The sequence below is a fragment of the Cebus imitator genome, unplaced genomic scaffold, assembly GCF_001604975.1.
Source record: "Cebus imitator isolate Cc_AM_T3 unplaced genomic scaffold, Cebus_imitator-1.0 Scaffold44, whole genome shotgun sequence".
NCBI lineage: Eukaryota > Metazoa > Chordata > Mammalia > Primates > Cebidae > Cebus > Cebus imitator.
Window position 1 is genome coordinate 2,129,011 of NW_016107359.1, and position 14,201 is coordinate 2,143,211.

The 14,201-nt window shown below is 38.7% G+C and overlaps 1 protein-coding gene across 2 annotated transcripts in view; it reads left to right on the plus strand.

Moving 5' to 3' along the window:
* Positions 1–223: 223 nt before the first annotated feature.
* The window catches only part of GLCE (glucuronic acid epimerase), a 98,324-nt gene continuing 84,346 nt past the window's right edge, over positions 224–14,201 (plus strand). The window contains exon 1 of one of the 2 annotated variants that reach the window (XM_017526781.2): positions 224–430. The gene's annotated coding sequence lies outside the window, so the exon portion shown is untranslated. Of the gene's footprint in view, positions 431–455; positions 658–14,201 lie in introns of those variants that run through there. The other variant, XM_017526782.2, reaches the window with a different exon arrangement.

Below are 14,201 nucleotides of genomic sequence, written 5' to 3' on the forward strand. Positions count from 1 at the left end.
CGCCGCCAACGTCCACTGCCTCCTACTAGTTCAGGTCACTACGGCCTTTGCTCAGTTTATTAAGGAGGGGCGGAGAAGGGGCGGGGCGCATCGCCTTTCTTCTTTTGCAATTGGTCGTAGTAGACTCCGGGGCCTGCCTCCCGTCCCGCCGCCGACAGGCTGCCAGGACTGTCACTCGAGTAGCTGCCGCTGCCGCCCCCGCCCCCTGCCGCGGCCCCGCCCCTCGCCGTGGCTGGGATCTCGCGGGAAGAGCTGCGGGCACGGCGGTGGCTCGGTCTCCCTGGCGCGGAGCGGGAGGGCTTTTCTCACACAAGCGCTTCCTAGCTGAGAGGCTGGAGCTGCAGCCCCGCAGGCCTGAGCCGTCCCTTGCCTGCCGTCTCCTTCCCTTTCTCAGGGCTCCCTGGTCTGCTCGCCCTCCGACGCTGCTCAGGTTAGAAAGCGCGGAGCGCGTCGCGGCTGAGAAGCGGTCGGGGAGCGGGGACACGGAACGGCCGGGGCAGGCGGGCTCCTGACGGGGGCGGCTCCGGGGGTGCGCGGCGCTGCCTGGTGGGCGCGAGGCTTGCCGGTGTTTGGGAGTACGGGGGGCGAGAGGGCGGTGCAGTGGGATCCGGGCGCGGGCGCCCAGGGGCGGTGTTAGCGGGTGCTGGAGCTCCAGAGGTGAGGGGGCAATTTCTTAGGGGTCCTGGGGGCTCTTCCGGCTTGAGGTGGGGGTGGGTGGCGGCACTCGGGGTCCCGGGTCTTTGACGTTGAGGGAGATTTATTAGGGTCTTGGGCTTCTTTGAGGAGGTGTCGCGGGGTTCCGGGACAAGGGGTCCTTTTATCCGGGTCCCGAGCTCTTTGGGGGCAGAGAATGCAGTTTAGCAAGCTTTACACCGGTGTAATCCCTGCCTCTGGAGGCAGACCGTTAGGGTCTTGGGGGTTCTTTGAGCGGACGTGAGCGTCAGTTTCGCATTGCTGGGATGAAGAAGCGGGGTGTCCGGGTTCTGGGGACAGGGGTCTGTTCATCGGTGTCTCCGAGAGCTGTGGATCCGCTCCACGGGGGCCGGGGCCGCCTTCCGGGGTTGTTGGGGGCTGAGGGTGTACGGCGGCGACCAGCGTCTGTACCGGGGTTTCTGCTTTGCCCAGAGGGGGGCGGTAACTTGGCATGGTCTCCAGTCTTTTGGAGGCGACGGGGCGAGTTAGCTGGTCCCCGGGCGATCTCTCGGGGTGGGCGCGGCTCAGTGGGCGCTGGGTCCACTGTGGGCGGGAGAGGGCTTTAGTGCCACCGCGAGCCCGCCCAGTCTGCGGCTGGGCAACATCCTGAAACGTTTTGGTTCAGGTCTCCTTCTCTCTGGATGAGGTTTACTCAGTGCTTAGTTGGACGATTGATCGGTGTTGTTGCCTAGTTGAAGAAGCAGCGCATTTGTTCTGCCGTTTTCTTTTCTCTGCCCCGGGATCCCTGTGGGGCCACGCTGGTCTCGCTGGGGCTCAGGGAGCTAGAGTGGCAGCACCTTAGGTGGGCATTTGGTCTGCAGGTTCTTTAAGAGGCTAGTGTCCGCAGGTTGAGCGTGGAGACAGCTCCTGAGCAACTGGAATCTGTTGAGGGTAGGGAAGACTGATTTTGGCTTGCTTTTCTAAGTGGCGGTCTGCCTTGCTGATCCTGCATTATTAGATCTGTTCTGAAGTCTTGCCTGAGTGAGTGTTAGGCAGTCAGGTAGTGCTGGAAAGCGTGTTCTGTCTGGCGTCTTTCTGTCCTTTGAAAAGCATTTGTCGAGAGGGTTAACTTCGAATTCAACTTCCAGAAAACAATGGAATTTGAAATCTCAAAGCTAGAGCTCTGCAAAAGCGTTTTCTGTGACCTGTAAGGATGGTTAATCGAGGTCTTCAAGAGAATCTTACTTAGCAGTTTTATTGTATTGTAAAAGTGTATTTAGCCTTGGATATTACAGAGGTTTTGGTAACTAGCGCAGGCTTGGGCGAGATTTAAATGAAATGATATGTATTTATGTGTATTGGTTAAAAAAAATTGTATAGGACAGAAAGCCTGTGGGTTTGCCTGACATTTCTTTTGGTTAGTTGCTCTATCACAGAGGCCTGTATATGAAATTTAATGTGGTAGGCAGTGAAGTCCGTATACAGAGCTATTCTGTAAATGTGTAATCTGGGGATAACAGACAAATATGAGTATACCAAACCAAATAATTTTGCCTGCCTTAGTTTTTCTTCGTGTCAGTTTTTTTGTTTTTTTTTTTTTTTTTTTTTTTTTTTNTTCTTGCTTTTTGGTTTGTTTGTTTTGAAACAGGGACTGGTTCTGCCTCCCAGGCTGGATTGTGACATCGCTGTCATGGCTCACTGCAGCCTTGACCTCAGGAGCTCAAGCATCCCTCCCAGTTCAAATTCCCATCCCCACCCCCAGTGGGGTAGCTGGAATTACATGGCATTTGCTTGACTAATTTTATTTATTTATTCAGTTAATTAAAGACCAGGTCTTGTGCTGTTGCCCAGGCTGGTCTTGAACTCCTGCCTCAAGTGATCTTCCAGCCTCAGCCTCCCAAAGTGCTGGGATTTATAGGCATGAGTCAACGTGCCAGTCCTCTTAGACATACTTTTTAAAAAGATGTCATTTCTTCTGATCTGACAGATTAGGGATAATGTACTTAATTTTGGAATTTTTACGTCATTTTGAAAAACAAGGGAATCCCACACAGCAATATTTAATACTTTGAAGGGACTAACATAAGTTTTGTTGTTGTTGTTATTCAGACCAAAATAACCTGGTTGACTTTTTACAACTGTCACAACTGATTGCTTGAGCAGATTTTTCGATTGGAATGACAGCCCCCAAATCCTTAAGCAGATCTTATTTTTCCTGACTATTTTTGGGAGAAAAAGAACAAATTAAGCAGGTTTCAGGAACTTTTTTTTTTTTTTTAAAAAGAGCTTTCATGATTTCTAAGTAAGGCATTGACTGATATGTCAACAAATATTTGATTATTTGCTAGGTGTCACAGCTTTGGAGATACACTGATTAAAGCTGTCATGTGACTTTCCTCTCTAAGTCAACAGAGAGAGGAAGACAACAAATACATACAGTTAAAAAATTGTGATGCTGCTAAGGAAGAAATACACAGGATACTTGAGATTCAGCTCTTCTTTTTTTTTTTTAATAACCCCTGAATGATAATACAATTGATATCTGTTGTGATCATCAGAAACCAAAGCAAAATAGTTAACTGTCTTCTTAATTATTAAAGAAGAAATGATCAGTAGAGTTTTAGGTGTTAAATATATGTTGACTGTTTGTAGATGCTTGTGCTGTGTAAGCATACAAAAGTCTATAAGGATACACATCAGACTTAACCATGTTTGGATGATTCTTCAGGAGGGAGCTGCAGAGGAATAGAAGACAGTGGTTTAGTTTTATAGTTTTATATTACTTGAATCTATTTCAATGAACAGGCATTACTTTTAAATACCAGTTATAGAAGCCCCCAAATTAAAACATTTCAGTCACTATGCAAATTGGTGAAATGTACAGTATTTATAAGGCTTTTGTCAATGTTACCACTTCCACCTGTGTATACTAATGAAGGAAAAGAGTATTTCAAGTATCTGAAAATTATAAGGGGGTGCAGGGTGGGGTGGTGGCACTGCAAAATAAGAAAAGACATAGACCTAAGGAAAATGTTAAAACATTTTAAGGTTGTTGGATATTTAGTTATGTAAAGATAAATTAATTTTAGGACTTTCTTTTATCAAATTTAATTGTTTCCTGAGTTGGAAAAAGGAAATCTTTAGATTCCTAGTGGAGAATAAGGTGGGGGAATAGGTATTCTTATTGTGATACAGGCTTCAGGAAGTTTCTTTTTGTCAAACATATACACATCCAATAGATACATTTTGCTTGTGAAGCATACAAACCATAAAAATAGTTTTATAGTTTCATTATTACACTGCTGAAAATGACAGTACCAAAGTGACAAAGTGTCTTTTGAATTATCATTCAGAGTTCTAGAATCATAAATGTGATATACTAAAGCAGTTTCTAGAAAGGAACACTGTGCTACTCATGGTGTATCCTTGGATAATTCCTTAGTCTTTCAGGGCCCCAGTTTTCATATATACACATATGACTTATACATACATACATTAGATAGATATATATTTTTTTGTTTTAATCATATATACATATATAACATATGTATGCTATATGTTGTATACATATATATGAATATAATATGTATAATACATAAAATATGTATAAAGGATATATAAACACACACACATCTATACATAGAGTTTTTATATTGCAAGTCTGCAGTATTATATGTACAAAAAGGAAGAGATACCTTAAGAATAGCTAGTTCTCAGGATACAAATAGTTCCATGTAATTTTTACATATTATACCTAATTTTAGAAGCCTCTTCTTTTTAAAGATACATGGCAAGTATTTAATTCCAGAATATAGATTCATGTAGGTAGATGATTTTCTTTGTATAATTTAGCTTTATCTGTTAGAGCATTATTATTTTTAGTTCTGATCCTTGGTTCTGTAGTAGATTATCTATATGATAATATGTCCTTATTTAACTCTGGATATAGAATGAGGTCTCTAGTGGTTGTCTCCAGACTTGACCCCCTTTCATCCATCCTTACACTACTGCCAAGGTGATTTTTCTAAAGTGCAAGTCTTTTTTTTATCTTTGCTTATTTTATCATCATTTATATTTCAACTTTTAAGTTCAGGGGTACATGTGCAGAATGGGCAGGGGGGTTTGTTACACAGGTAAATATGTGCCATGGTGGTTTACTGCACAGATCATCCCATCACCCAGGTATTAAGCCCAGCATCCATTAGCTATTCTTCTCTTCCTGATGTTCTCTCTCCCCACCCCTACCCTTCTTTCTTAAAGCTGGTTCTTTATCAGCCTCAACTCTCTATCATTACAAGGCCTTTCATCATCTGGCTCATCTTATGCATTTCCCCCACCATAAATCTCCAGTTCCACCTGTACTAATACGAGCGGTTTACTGAATGAGCCATGCTGTTTCCTGACTCAGAGCCGTCACATATGTTCTTTCTACTGTTTAGAATGCTTTTCCTTCTATTGTCTTGCTGGCAGAGTATACTGATTTTTCAAGGTACAACATAAGCACTGTCTGCCTTTTTTCTTTTTTTTAGTTATCACGTTTTCTTTTTTTCTTTCTTTACTGTCTGCTTTTTAAGTCTTCTGGTCCTTCCTCTTCCCAACCCTAGGTGTTACTTACTCACTGTATCATGTTTCACATCATTCATTCTCTTGTGTTTACTAATGTGTTGTAATTATGTCTCTCTTTCCTCTTGGACTCAAAGGCAGGTTTATATTTGTCTTACTACTTTTTGAATTCCTGTTGTTTATTTATACATAATTGGCTATCATTACATGTTTGAACTCTAAATACCAAGATTGATATGTTCATAATGTCAATGAGTTAAACTCAAATCTCAATCTTGTCCTGTTTTCCTAAAATTTGGGGGTTTCTAAAGTATCTTATTCTCTTGCCCCATGACCACAAACTGATATGAGAATGGTAGTTCTTAGCTTTGTGTTTAAGAAGTAAGATTTCTAGCACTTTAAGAGGTGAGGGTTACTCTGTTAAACTTGTGGAAAAGTCTTATGGAATTTTGAGGCAACTACTAATCCTTATCTTCAAAATTGCTAGGAGAGATATTAACTAGTTTGTGTGTTTTAAATCTTGAATCTCATCTCATTATTAGGTAGATATTTTACCTGGGCTGCTTTGTACTTAGAAAATGATAGTAGCTGATGTGTGCAGGTTTTTACATAGGCTTTAATAATTGCTTTACATACATTGACTTTAATTTTCAAAACATATCCTGAACATTTAATAACTTGCTCAGTGTTATTATCTACTAAGATGCAGACTATGACTAATCTAGGCCTGACTGACTCTAGACTCTATGCTTTTTCTACTACACTGCTTTCTGAATATGACTGCTTATTCAGTGTTTAAAATTATTAACAGATATTTAATTCATTTTGTAAATTGAAGAAGTAGGTTCTACGGTTTATCCATTCAGTTCTTCCAAAAAAGCTAAAGTAGACAATTTGAGATTGGTTGGACTTTAGAGACCATTTAATCCAACTCCTTCCTTTAGCATATGAGGAAACACATATGCAAGAGTGGTGGCATGGTGTGCTCAAGATCACATGACTAGTTGGTCTATAAGATTTTCTTTGTTAAGCTGGTTGTGAACAGTGGTGTTATAAAACTGAAAGGGATACCAGATGCCTGATTTTACCCCAAGGGAAAAATGAAGCCTAGAATGGCTTTTTAGAAAAGTGATGCTGAGGATCTGAGAGCCTTACGGACATGGATCAGAGAAAATCCTGACTTTGGATCATGACACGTGGAGACATGGCAGAGCCTTTACTCACATGGTTCCCTAATCTTGGCCTCTTTCCTTCCACTTTTTCTTTTAAAAAATTTGTCCACAGTTGACTGATCTTATGCCTGCCAGATTGTTAGAGCATCAGCCTTGCCAGTTATCATTTAAGTGCCAACTATGGGCCAACTAATAGGAATACAGAAATGCGTGAAGTCTAGTCACTACCCTGACGAGGCTTGGTCTGTTTGGGAGGGGGAGGCAGTATAGATCAAATTGCAAGGTAGTATATAAAGATACCAAGAGTAATACAGCTTTAGCAGCTCAGAAGATTAGATAAATGTGGGCTGGGTTAGTGGTTACAGAAATGTCTATATAGAAGAGTTTCTACTTAATTCTTTAAATGAAGAGTTGGAATGGTGTGGAAGGAGAAAAACACTTGGGAAAAGTTTGTTGTTGTTGTTGTTGTTGTTGTTTTTAATCTCAGCTTTTGCTAATCTTATGCTTGCTCACTTTCCTTCAGTCACACTCCTCACTGTTTCATAAGGTCTGTAACATGTTCTTTCAGATATCTGAATGTCTCCCTCCCTCACTTCCTTTAGGTCTTAATTAAAGTATTATTCTTTAGCTGAGGACTTTACTGGTTACCTTGTTCAAAATGACAATGTCTCTTCCATACATACTCTTTCTATCCTTCTTGCCTGCTTTGTTTATTTTTTTTGCTTTTCACTATCCAACATACTCTAAATTTTTATTGTCTTTCTACCTTTACTAAAAAAAAATGTAAGAGCCAGACATGGTGGTGCATGCCTGTAGTGCCACCTACCTGGGAGGGTGAGGTTGGAGGATTGCTTGAGCCCAGGACTTTGAGACCAGCCTGGACAAGATAGTGAGACCCTGGCTCAAAAGTAAGTTAAATTAAATGAAAAATGAAAAAATGTAAGACCCTCCAGGATAGGGATTTTTACCCATTTTCGTCAATGCTGTATCGTCAACATACAGAGCAGTATCTTTTACAAAGTAGGTGCTCAAATTTTTGTTAAATTAATAAGACAGTGAAACTTTAAAAGATCATTTGATCTAATACTCTCTTCTTTTCTTTCTTTCTTGCTGGCAGGCATGGAGAAAGAGGAACTTTCCATTCCATCTGTATCATTTTTTTCTCTTTGATACTGAGTTTTGCACTTGTTGTCCAGGCCGGAGTGTAATGGCTTGATCTTGGCTCACTGCAACCTCCGCCTCTCAGGTTCAAGTGATTCTCCTGCCTCAGGCTCCCGAGTAGCTGGGATTCCAGGTGTGTGCTACCACGCCCGGCTAGTTTTGTATTTTTAGTAGAGACGGAGTTTCTCCATGTTGGTTAGGCTGGTCTCGAACTCTTGACCTTGGGTGTTCTGCCCACCTCAGCCTCCCAAAGTGCTGAGATTACAGGTGTGAGCTACTGCACTCTGCCCATCCATTCCATTTTTTTAAAAAAATGATAGGACTCAAGTAAAAAAACGTATACAATAAAGTACACAAATCATAAGTGTACATCCCAATGAATTATATGTAACCAACATTCAGATCAGGATAGAGAACATTTCCAGGATCGTGGAATCCTCCCTCCTCTTCTTAGTCAATGCTTAACAAAAGTTACCACTTTTCTGATCACCATCACTGTAGATTAATTGTGCTTATTCCTGAGCTTCACTTAAGTGGAATAAAATCATTCTTTTATGTCTAATTTCCTCTGTTGAACATTACATCTGTGAGATCCATGGTTTTTGTGTTAGTAATAGTTATTCTTTTTCGTTGTTCTGTATTATTTCATTGTATGAGTATCTATTTGTCTCTTCTACTGTTGACAGACATTTGGGCTGTTTCCAGTTTTTAGTTCTTAGAAGCAAAGCTACCATAAACAATTTTGTACATGTGTTTTGGTGTGCATAAAAATTCATTATTTGGCAAAGCATTTCATTTAAATATAAAATTATCTCCATATATATACATATATACACGTAATTCTTATGCTCACATGGTTCTTATCACATGAGAGATGATCATTAAATGATTAAAGATGAATTATTAACTAATCTTTTAAGGTTATTTCAGATGTATTAAAATAATTTTTTCTTTGTGCTAACAACATTGATGAAAGTCTTAGTACATAGTCTTTCTCCATACCTGATTTGTTTAAAGAATAGGAATTAAAAACATACAGTCAAAAGGTAAGACCTTAAAGAAAATTAGATATTGCCATATTGCTTTCTAGAAAGATGCTAATTTATATGCAAATATGGAACATTAGTTTTAAAAAACCTTTTGGAATTTGATAAGCAAAATATCTTTTTAAATTTGTATTTCTTTGTAAGTGAAGTTGAAACATTCTAAATTGTTTTAAAGCAATTTGATGTTAAAATATTTATAATAAAACAATTTTTAAAAGAATGCCTCAGACATTGTCTTGTAAGGCAAAAGATATTTTAACTACAATTCATGTTCTTTATTGTAGTTTTTCCTTTTAATAGATAAATTTTGAATAGTTGTTACAAAAACATACAAAATTCAGAGACAGAAACAGTTGTCCCAGAGGCAGCCTTTGTTACCAGTCTTTTTATGTATACTTCTAAAGATATTATAGACTATGGATATATATGTATATGTGTATAAATGTGTGTATATGGGTATGTGTGTAAATGTATGTATATAATATGTCAGTGTGTGTTCATATATGTGTGTAGTGTGTGTATATATGTGCCAAAACATTAGATGAATTATGGAAACCATTCATTAAAATACTGTCTGGTTTAGATGTGATATTGTGTACCATTTTGTGTACTAAAAATTAGAAAGGGTCTAGCTATGATTAGTAGCTGGCTAGTGGCCCAGGAGGAAGAAAAGCAGGGTCTGGCTATTGGATCAGTTCTTTGACAGTAGCACTTCTGTTTATGGTGATGATTCTGTAGTACTGTTCCAAAGTGAAAAGCCAAGTTTTTGAAAATTAGACAGATGATACCTGAAAGATACTCTTTAAATGTTGTAAAGCTATTTGGAAGTATTTACGAGAACGAAACTTTATTTAAGCATTTTAGGATTTATTTGCTTGACAGTTATAGTTTTAGCATAATTCCTATGACTACTGTTTAACAGTGAAAATTTGAGCTTGAATAATTGCAAATAAAATTCTTCATTTTCTTAAACTTTTATTTACCTAATTTAAAAACCCGTCAGCCTCAATATAAACATATTTTAAAAATATTTTAAGACATTTTCATGATAATATATAGTAGTAGTTTGTCTCATACAGAAAATATTTTTGAGCTTGACTGGAATGTCACTGTTTTAAATAAATGGTTTGAGCAACAAGAGTCAAAAATTTTAATTGGATTCTGCAGGGTTTTAATGGTTTAGGGAAAAGATATTTACTTTTGGGATAGATTCTTTTTAAGGCCCCTATTTCAAAAACTAAAATTTGGGGATAACTATTGTTTACTGAATACTAACTCATTGATGTAGTCAAGGGTAAGTTAGGGGTATTATAAGAATTCCTGTTTACTGGAATTCATGTCTCCTACTAAGGATAGGGTATAAAACTCTTAAGGGCTGCTGAAAGAATTTATACCTGATTGTGGATGGTGATCTTTGGGTAATTTGAAGAAACAATTTGTCAGAGGGAAGAGATCATCTTGATTTTTAAAAAATATTCAATTTTGAAATAGTTATATCTTTATAGGAGAATTGCAAAGATAGTACAGAAAATTTCCATATGCTATCTACCATTCACTCAGCTTTCTCTAATGTTAACGTCTTATGTAATCTTGTCATATTGATCAAAACTAAGAAATTCATAGTTTTTAAAAGGTAATTCAGTTAACCTTTTTTTTTTTGAAGACCTACTATGTAGAAACGAGTATTTTGGCTGCTGAAATACGTACAAGATGGGAAAAACAAGTACAGTTTACAAATAATGACAATAGACTGATGAGCTTGGTGTCATTCCTTGAACAAATTCTTAAACAGATTATTGAACACGTGTCGTTGGTACTTACAAAAGAAGGCACTGACCACTAGGAGCCATCATGGGTTCACAAAGAACAAGTCATGACACCTAGCTTCACTTTTTTTCTCATAGGATAAGTAAACTATTAATAGTAGGTATATCAGAAGATGTTTTGGCCATGGTGTATATAGAATTATTACTACATTTATTGGATTTTAAATTATGTGCTGGGCACTGGATTACGTGCTTTTACATAGGTTGTCTCATTAAGTTGTTGTTTTACAGATGAGGAGAGGAACATACAGTATATATGTATATATTATGCATATAGCATTTGACATCCTCTTATGATATCGTTTTAGACTAGATGGAAAATGTGGTCTGAATAGTTACATAGATAGGTGGATTTGTAATTGATTACATGTCCATATCCGGAGCTTGATGATTACTGGGCTCATATTAAAATTAAACTGCAGTACATTCTTAGTGGTGTGCCTCAAGAAGCTATTGTGTCCTATTTAAGATTTTTATCAGTTACTCTCAAAATTGTGAGGGAATGCTGGTATATGTACAGAATCAGGATCTTTACTCGCTCTTACTGCCTAATTTCTAATAGAAAGACTGTATTAAGAAAATACTTGTTATGAAATGTGTTACAAGATTTTATATTTGTTGTGTAGATATTTAATAAATACAGGCCTGTAAATGAATTTTTTTTTTTCAGAAGTCTACATAAATACAAGGTGGGAAACTTGGAGGGCTAACAGCAGTAGATGTGTGTTTGTTTTAAGCAGAGGTGTGTGGTTGGGTGTGTCTCCTTATTTGTCTGTAGTTGGTGAGTCAGTGGCTTTTTATAACTGTCCCCAAAACTAACACCTGCTTAAACTACATTATTTTGAAGCATATTGTCCAAAATAGTTGATTATTCTTTTCGACTCAGCATCTTGCTTAGTTCTGTTCTATTTGCCACATTTTAAGGTAGGCATTGATAAACAATATAGTGAGAGGAGAGTAATCAGAATGAAGCAGTGTCTTGAAACAGGTAGTTGCAAAGTAATTGAAACATTTGAGGTTTTTTAGCATGGAAGAAGGAAGATTTGGGGTATATGATGATACTTTTTGAATTGGGTAATTGGATGATCTTTAATGTTCTTCCTGACTCAAATCTGGGATTTATTTTTTTATTTTTTATTTTATTTTATTTTTATTTTTTTCTTATTCTTTAAGTTCTGGGGTACATTTGCAGATCGTGCAGATTTGTTACGGGAGATTGTACAGATTCGTTACAGGAGATCGTGCAGATTTGTTGCATAGTTATACACGTGCCATGGTGGTGGTTTGCTGCATCCATCGCGTCATCATCTACATTAGGTATTTCCCCTAATGCTATCCCTCCCCAGTCCCCCATCCCCCAGACTCTGGTGTGTGATGTTCCCCTCCCTGTGTTCATGTGTTCTCATTGTTTGACACCCACTTATGAGTGAGAACATGTAGTGTTTGGTTTTCTGTTCTTGTGTCAGTTTGCTGAGAATAGTGGTTTCCAGTTTCATCCATGTCCCTGTAAAGGACATGAATGCATCCTTTTTTTACGGCTGCATAGTATTCCATGGTGTATATGTGCCACATTTTCTTTATCCATTCTCTCATTGATGGGCATTTGGGTTGGTTCCAAATCTTTGCTATTGTGAACAGTGCTGCAGTAAACATAAGTGTGGATGTGTCTTTATAATAGAATGATTTATAATTCTTTGGGTATATACCAAGTAATGGGATTGCTGAGTCAAATGCTATTTCTATTTCTGGATCCTTGAGGGATTGCCACACTATTTTCCACAGCAGTTGAATTAATTTACAGTCCCACCAACAATGTAAACATATTCCTATTTCTCCACATCCTCTCCAGCATCTGTTGTCTCCTGATTTTTTAATGATTGCCATTCTAACTGGCGTGAGGTGGTATCTCAGTGTGGTTTTGATTTGCATATCTCTAATGACCAGTGATGATGAGCTTTTCTTCATATGTTTGTTGGCTGCATAAATGCCTTCTTTTGAAAAGTATCTGTTCATATCCTTTGCCCACTTTTTGATGGGGTTATTTTTTTCTTGTAAATTTATTTAAGTTCTCTCTAGATTCTGGATGTTAGCCCTTTGTCAGATGGGTAGATTGCCAACATTTTTTCCCATTCTGTTGATTGCCAGTTCACTCTGTTGTTAGTTTCTTTTGCTGCGCAGAAGCTCTTAAGTTTAGTTAGATTCCATTTGTCTATTTTGACTTTTGTTGCCATTGCTTTTGGTGTTTTAGTTATGAAGTCCTTGCCTGTGCCTATGTCCTGAATGGTATTGCCTAGGTTTTCTTCTAGAGTTTTTATGGTGTTAAGCCTCATGTTTAAATCTTTAATCCATCTAGAGTTAATTTTTGTATAAGGTGTAAGGAAGGGATCCAGTTTCAGCTTTCTGCATATGGCTAGCCAGTTTTCCCAACACCATTTATTAGATAGGAAATCCTTTCCCCTTTGCTTGTTTTTGTCAGGTTTGTCAAAGAGCAGATGGTTGTAGTTGTGTGGCATTCTTTCTGAGGCCTCTGTTCTGTTCCATCGGTATAGATCTCTGTTTTGGTACCAGTGCCATGCTGTTTTGCCTTGTAATATAGTTTGAAGTCAGGTAGTGTGATGCCTCCAGCTTTGCTTATTTTGCTTAGGATTGTCATGGCTATGCGGGCTCTGTTTTGGTTCCATATGAAGTTTAAGGTGATTTTTTTCCAATTCTGTGAAGAAAGTCATTGGTAGCTTGGTGGGGATAGCATTGAATCTATAAATTACTTTGGGCAGTGTGGCCATTTTCATGATATTGAAGAGGTGAGTCTTGCTCTGTTGCTTAGGCTGGAGACAATGTGAACAGAGTAAACATTCACTCACTGAGGCACTTAAGCATAGATTGAGTAGGGTTTAATCAAGCTATCCTCTAAGAATTTTTCCAATTCCAACCTTTCAAACATTTTCTTCATTGGTTGTAATTCCAATTGGCAAAACTTCTTGGCCACTTATTCACACTTATTCATAATAGTTATGGCTTCATATAATATCAGATGCTATTAGGGAAAAGGATACCTTCCTGATAATCAAAATCTGAAATTAGAATATGAAATAATTTATTTTTTTTGAGACAGGGTCTCACTCTGTCACCTAGTCTGTCGTGAAGTGGTGTGATCTTGGCTCACTGCAACCTCTGCTTCCTGGACTCAAATGATCCTCCAGCGTTAGCTTCCCAGGTAGCTGGGACTACAGTAGTGTGTGCCACCACACCCAGCTAATTTTTGTATTTTTGTAGAGATGGGGTTTTGCCATGTTGCCCAGGCTAGTCTTCAACTCCTGAGCTCGAAGTGATTTGCCCACGTTGGCCTCTCAAAGTGATGGGATTACAGGCGTTAGCCACCTCACTGGCCTTAGATGATTTTAAAAATGTTTATTCACAATTCCAAAGGAAATAAGATTTTAGTCTTGTTTTAGAAAGGTTACATTTCTAAAATTTACAAATTACTATTTGAAGTTGCTTTTAAAGATGATGGCCTAAGTATTATTAAATTCAGATGCTTGTGGTTTCTCTTCTGTGTATCTTAAAAAAAGTTAATGTCAAAAATGGAAACCACTCATGCCTGTAATCTCAGCACTTTGGGAGGCCGAGGTGGGCAGATCACTTGTGAGACCAGCCTGGCCAACATGGTGAAACCCTGTCTCTACTAAAAATACAAAAATTAGCTGGGCTTGGTGGCAGATGCCTGTAATCCCAACTACTTGGGAGGCTGAGGCCGCAGAATCACTTGAGCCCAGGAGGTGGAGGTTGCAGTGAGCCGAGAT